A 5752-nucleotide genomic window follows, 5' to 3' on the forward strand; every position below is an offset into this window, starting at 1 on the left:
CACCTAGAAATCCTACCTTTTGGACTTTTCTTTTTATTTTATCTGGGGGTTTAGGAAGGGCCAGCACAACAGGAGCCACCAAAGGTGGATCCTCATTATGATATCTGAAAGTGGCTTCTTCCAAGTCCTCCTCATCAGATGGGGAGAGCTGATCAGGTAGACCTTTCTCCTTTTTCCTGTCTTCATCATCGTTTGATTCACTTTCACTTTCACTCTGAGTTTTCTCTGTGTATTTTTTAACCAAGTTTGTCAGCAAAGGCTCCTTTTCTGACGTTTTGGCCAGTGACCTTACCCTTTTACTTAGCTGATTCACTTTCATGTCTAGGGTCTAAACAGTCCCTAAAGAGATTCCACAATGCAAAAGCATCGGTGGGGACTCTTTCATTGCTATATAATCTATGATGCACATGCATAGCATCACCTACCTTTTTTCAGGTTTTAACACCTAAAGTACCCTGTTCAGGAAACCAAGGGGCACATTCTTGCACAAAATAAAAAAAAATCTTTTTAATTGAGCTATTTCTACATGTGTTCCTTTTTTAGTTAGTAAGTGCTTAGCAATCTCAATAAATAATGCTCTTTCTTTGCTTTCACTAACCTCCCATGGTAGCTGTTCTGTTTATCCCTGCCTCTGCTTTCTCGTTCTTCTTTACCTAGGGGTCCGCAGCACTCCAGTCAGGATCCTAGCTGTCTCAAAAAGGAAAGAAATTAATATTAATAAATGGGGGGTTTACCCTAGTGCCCCATGTTGGGCACCACTTGCCAGGGTCCAGCCCTAGCAAGAGTCCATGTGTTCCACACAGGCAAACGGGGCGCAGGGAGACAGCATCGACGATGGATGGAGAATGAAAGACACAGACTCTAGTTCTGGTGCAATCACTCCCACTTTATTCTGGGGAAGGCTAAGTTTATATACATTTTTCTTCAGGCTATCATGGCAGTCTTGTGGTTAATGAAATTAAAAGAAGTTTTCCAAAGCATAGACAGGAATTGTTCTTAACAAGGAACCGAAAGATTATGAGAAAACAGCAACCTTACAGATTATCCTTATCTAATCACAATTGTTTTTAAGAATATCTAACTACATCAATGAGCTAATACAATGCGTATTTCCTTAATATCTAAACTCTATGTGACCTAAGACTACTCTTATTATTCTCACAGTTAAAGCGATAGACAAGTAATCTCATGTGACCATCTCTACTATTTCCATCTGGTTAATATCTAAATTGCTGAGTTAAGGACTACAGGAGGACAGTAGTCACAGTGGTTATTGTGTACCAACGTTTATTATAGGGGTGACCTGTTCTTTGTAGGAAGGAAGGAATATTGTGAAACCTTATTCTTTTACCTCACCACCACACATAAACAAATTTATTGTTAGAATTTAACCAGCCTGTTGGAGACAAAGACAGATCTGTATCTATTTTCTCCAGAGGCTTTCAGGGGACTCATTGTATGGTTGCAGAATTATTTTTGACTTTGTTAGAAGTCAATTGTTTTTCAGATTGTAGATAATATTTTCTGGAATTTTTGTTGTATTCCCTTCATCCCCTTAAGCAATCTGTTTGGTCTGAAATGAGTAATATATTATCAGAAAAACACAGCAGAAAAAACACCATGCTCTGGAGCAAAACATCCGGCAATTCCCTTTAGGATGAGCCTTTGCAAACATCCTCCAGAGGATCTTTGTCAAGCACTGTATGGAATTCCAGATGCCCCCACAGTAAGTAGTAGCCAGAGAAGTAGAAGGGAAACCAAAATCTGAAGAGGGAGAGTATTTCAAAAGAGAAAGTACCACATCTTGCTTCAAGAGATCAAATATGTATTTTGAAACTAAGGTTTATTTTCATAGCTTATTAGTCATGTTTGTGGTTGTATATATAATTTTGTATCCTGGATTTGCTTTACTCAATTTATCAATAATGTGTTTCTATTTACTCATTATATTCTTTTTTTTTTTGTACCAGGAATTTAACTCAGAGGTACTTGATTACTGAGCCACATCTCCAGCCTTATTTTGTATTTTATTTAGAGGCAGGGTCTCACTGAGTTGCCTAGTGCCTCACTTTTGTGGAGGCTAGCTTTGAACTCAGGATCCTTCTGCCTCATCTCCCAAGCTGCTGGGATTACAGGCACACACCGTTTGCATTCTTTTATGATATTCTCATTCAGATGCAGCTACATGAGAAAGCAGAGAGGCTCAGAGGAAGAAAAACAACATAGTTTACATATTATCAGGTCTTAGAGACAGAAGGCACTGCAGGTTATGCAAAGACACACGAGAGACACCAGAGTGGTCAAGAGGTGGAAGATAGAAACAAGGGGAAAGCATTAGAAAGGAAAGACTAGGCAGGGTGATTAGGAGTGGTTAGCTAGTATAATTTTCCTAAGGCATGGATCACACAGAGGTTTGAGCCTGGATTGGTTAGATCAAAGGCATCTTCAAGTATGCTTTTTGTTGTCTCTAAGAATTGGCTAGCTCAGGGAGGGGCAGTCTTTCCCCAGCTAGAGGGCTTTTTAAAAGATATTGAAACATCATTATACATATACAGAAAATAAGTATACATACAATACATTCATAATCTTTAGCCCATTGGATGTAAAGTTAACTTAAAATTTCCCTGTTAACCATTATGATATTTCCAGGTTTATGCTTCTATAAATAAAGATCTTTGTACATGTGGTTTTGCAGGGGTATATTTTAGATGATTTCTTAGATTGGTTAAAATTCCAGAAGTAGTGTTGTTTTATCAGAGCATTAGGATATATTTTTATGGTCTTTAACATCATTCAGCAAAATGACCTACTTTTAAAATTTTTAAATTATTTTTACAAATTGACATTAATTATGATAATATAGATGTGTAAAGAGGAAAGTAAATACTAAAATTATTAAAATCCATCTGTTAATATTTTTGAGAAACAACATGTATCCCATTTGTTTACAATAAAAAGAAAAAGAAAAAAAAAAAGAAAAGAAAATATCCTTTCACATATCTTTTTCAATATAAATTTAAATAGTCATTTCATATAAATTGAGTTTTATTAATAACTCACCTTTATATTTATTGATTAGATACAGAATGACTCTTCATTTCCTGTTCTGAAGACAGTCAAATCTTTTCAATTGATTTGCCAATTTATCCTTGACAAGTGATTCAGAAAGATAACTGAACCTTCCGACTTTACAGATATGGAATATTTGTATACATACATGGAGATGTTATACCCTATAATCTAATCCATGCTTCTGATTTAAAATATAACTAAGCTTTCTCAGTAAAGAGCATTAATTTTTAAAATTGAAACAAATCATCTTCACTGTTCTCACTCTCTGTGCTTTTTATTTTTATGTTATTTCTATAAATATTCAAACAAAAATCTCCAATCTTGAAACCAACTTGCAAAGGCAGTCTGAGACTTTTTAAAAAATAACTTTTAAAATATTTTTTGAAGTGTAGAAACTCTGAAATTACAAACAAAAAATTTACAATTTTACAGTATATATCTAATTTATTTTTTAAAAAATATTCTGAATTGTTTTTATACAAGTAATCAAGTGTTATTTTTTCCAAATGAAAATCCTATATAAGCTAAAAGAGGATGTGTGGTCTTGCCCTGTTAAAAATCAATACACATTTTATTGTTTTATGCTGGCACTTCAATGATTTCAAAGAAATCATTTGGTAGGATCACATAACCTCTTTCTGGTATGTCATCTTTCTCTTTCTGGAAATGTACAACCTCCTTTAATTTTTCAAGCTGTTGTTCCTGTCTTCTGCATTGTTGCTGGGCATTCTTGAGCTTCTTCCTGATCTTTTCAACTTGTTGTTCTAGTTGATATATCCTTTTCCTCTGGTGCATTGTAGCCTCTATAGTATAGTTGTAGTCACAGAAAACTGAAAGATTATCAGGGGTATGAAGAGGCAGCATTAATAACCCAATAGCAGCATCAACCTGGGAAATGGGAGGTGTTAAAGGAGGAGGGGAAGCTGTTCTTGTGGTTCCAGAGGATCTTCTTTCTTGTCATGTGGCTCAGTACAAAGAAATATTGTGGGTACAGCATTCTCTTTCAGTAACTTGTTGAACTCCCTCTTAAAGCAGTCTGGAGTAAAATATTCTGAAAAAATACTGCTGTACTTGGTGGGCTTAAAGTTTTTTCTTCTGACAGTTGCCTCACACTTTTCACAAAGACTGGATCAAGTAAGAGGTAACTTGTGGGGTTCTTATCATATCGGTTCTTGCAGCTGTAGGTGGAACAGGACTGCATCATCCTTCTGGTCCTCAGTCACTTCACCTAAGCCTCACCAGAAGGAAAGTGAAAGGGCTGACAGTGTCGCTGAGCTCGGTTTTGACACTCTCGCTTCTTCTGTAGTTTTGGTCAACAGTTACAATGATGAAAGCCTCAATAGGGGGTGACTACCATGCCTGTTTTGTTGTTTGCATTAGCAGAAGGACCACAGTCATCGGCCATCTCCCATCTCCAAAATGGCGGAGGCCTAAATTGGATTATTTATTATGCTTGCTAGGGAATATTCTATGATAATAAGAATAAATCTAGGTTATCATTTTTAAAGGATATATGTTTATTTTACCATTTAAACATCAAAGAGTATGAATATTAAGATTAAGCTTTTTAAATACCTTGATGTGCTATTGCTGGATGAGAGCAAATACGCATACTTGTCAGGGACCAAGAAGAAGTTCTCATTCTGAGGACGTTCTGACCTTTATGATAAGCAGCAGCCCAGGGAGCATTTTGTGGTTGCCTCCCCTGCACAAACACCCTGCAGCTGAAGGCTGATGGATTCCCAGAGCGCGCCCCCTCCCCACTCCCGGCTGATAGTTCTGCCTATGGCCCGCCGGCATGAACTTGGACATTATCAGGAGCCCAAAAGAAAAACACAGCCAACCAGCCTGTGTCTCATCATACCCCTCATTCCCTCAGCATAAATATCCTTGAGAACAATAAAAATTTGCAGCTTGATCAGAATTCCTGTCTTGCTGTCACTCCCTGTGTCTCTGGTCCCTTCATTTCTTCTCTCAGGTTTGCCGTCCTGCGTTGATGTCCTGCGGGTCGGGACACATACTAAGTTTTTTGAGGGGATAGTAACTGGGGAGTGAATCCAGGAGCACATTAGCACTGAACTATATCCCAAGACCTTTCTCCTTTTTTCTCTAAACAGTTTCTCACTGCATTGTTTATAGCCCCACTGAATTGCTGAGGCTGCCCTGAACTTGCAATCCCTTACTTCAGCCTCCCAGATCACTGGGACTCAGGCACTTGCCATTGTACTCAGTACATACTTAAAATTTCAAATGCACATTGCCAAATTCTGCAGCATATGTGGATTTTGAGAAAATTTTTTTAAAATTATTTTTTCTTTAGTTAATTTTTGGAAAATTTTGGTAGTTAATTCCAGACATCTAAAACTGCTGTGTCTTTCTATTTTTTATCATTTTATGTTTACCTTTTAACTATGATGACAAAGCAGCTACACTGGATGCCATTTGTGAATGCCAATCTTCATGAGCCTTTTATACAATTTATATATTGGTCTGTATGGCAGCTAGATGGTGGAAAACAGGCAAATGACTATAGGTACTTATTTTCAGGTAATACTTCAATTAGTTTTAGTTCCCTTGATTTTCTCTGTCTCTCTCTCTCTCTCCATATATATATATAAACTGTATTTATAAAATGTCTTTCAGAGATTTTGATAAGAATAGTATTAAAATTGTATATCAA

The 5752-nt window shown here is 36.8% G+C and overlaps 1 pseudogene; it reads right to left on the reverse strand.

Moving 5' to 3' along the window:
- Window positions 1-3651: 3651 nt before the first annotated feature.
- Window positions 3652-4276, reverse strand: LOC124975410 (THAP domain-containing protein 1-like; annotated as a pseudogene).
- Between the last annotated feature and the right edge of the window lie 1476 nt (window positions 4277-5752).

The sequence above is a fragment of the Sciurus carolinensis genome, unplaced genomic scaffold (assembly GCF_902686445.1).
Source record: "Sciurus carolinensis unplaced genomic scaffold, mSciCar1.2, whole genome shotgun sequence".
Taxonomy (NCBI): Eukaryota; Metazoa; Chordata; class Mammalia; order Rodentia; family Sciuridae; genus Sciurus; species Sciurus carolinensis.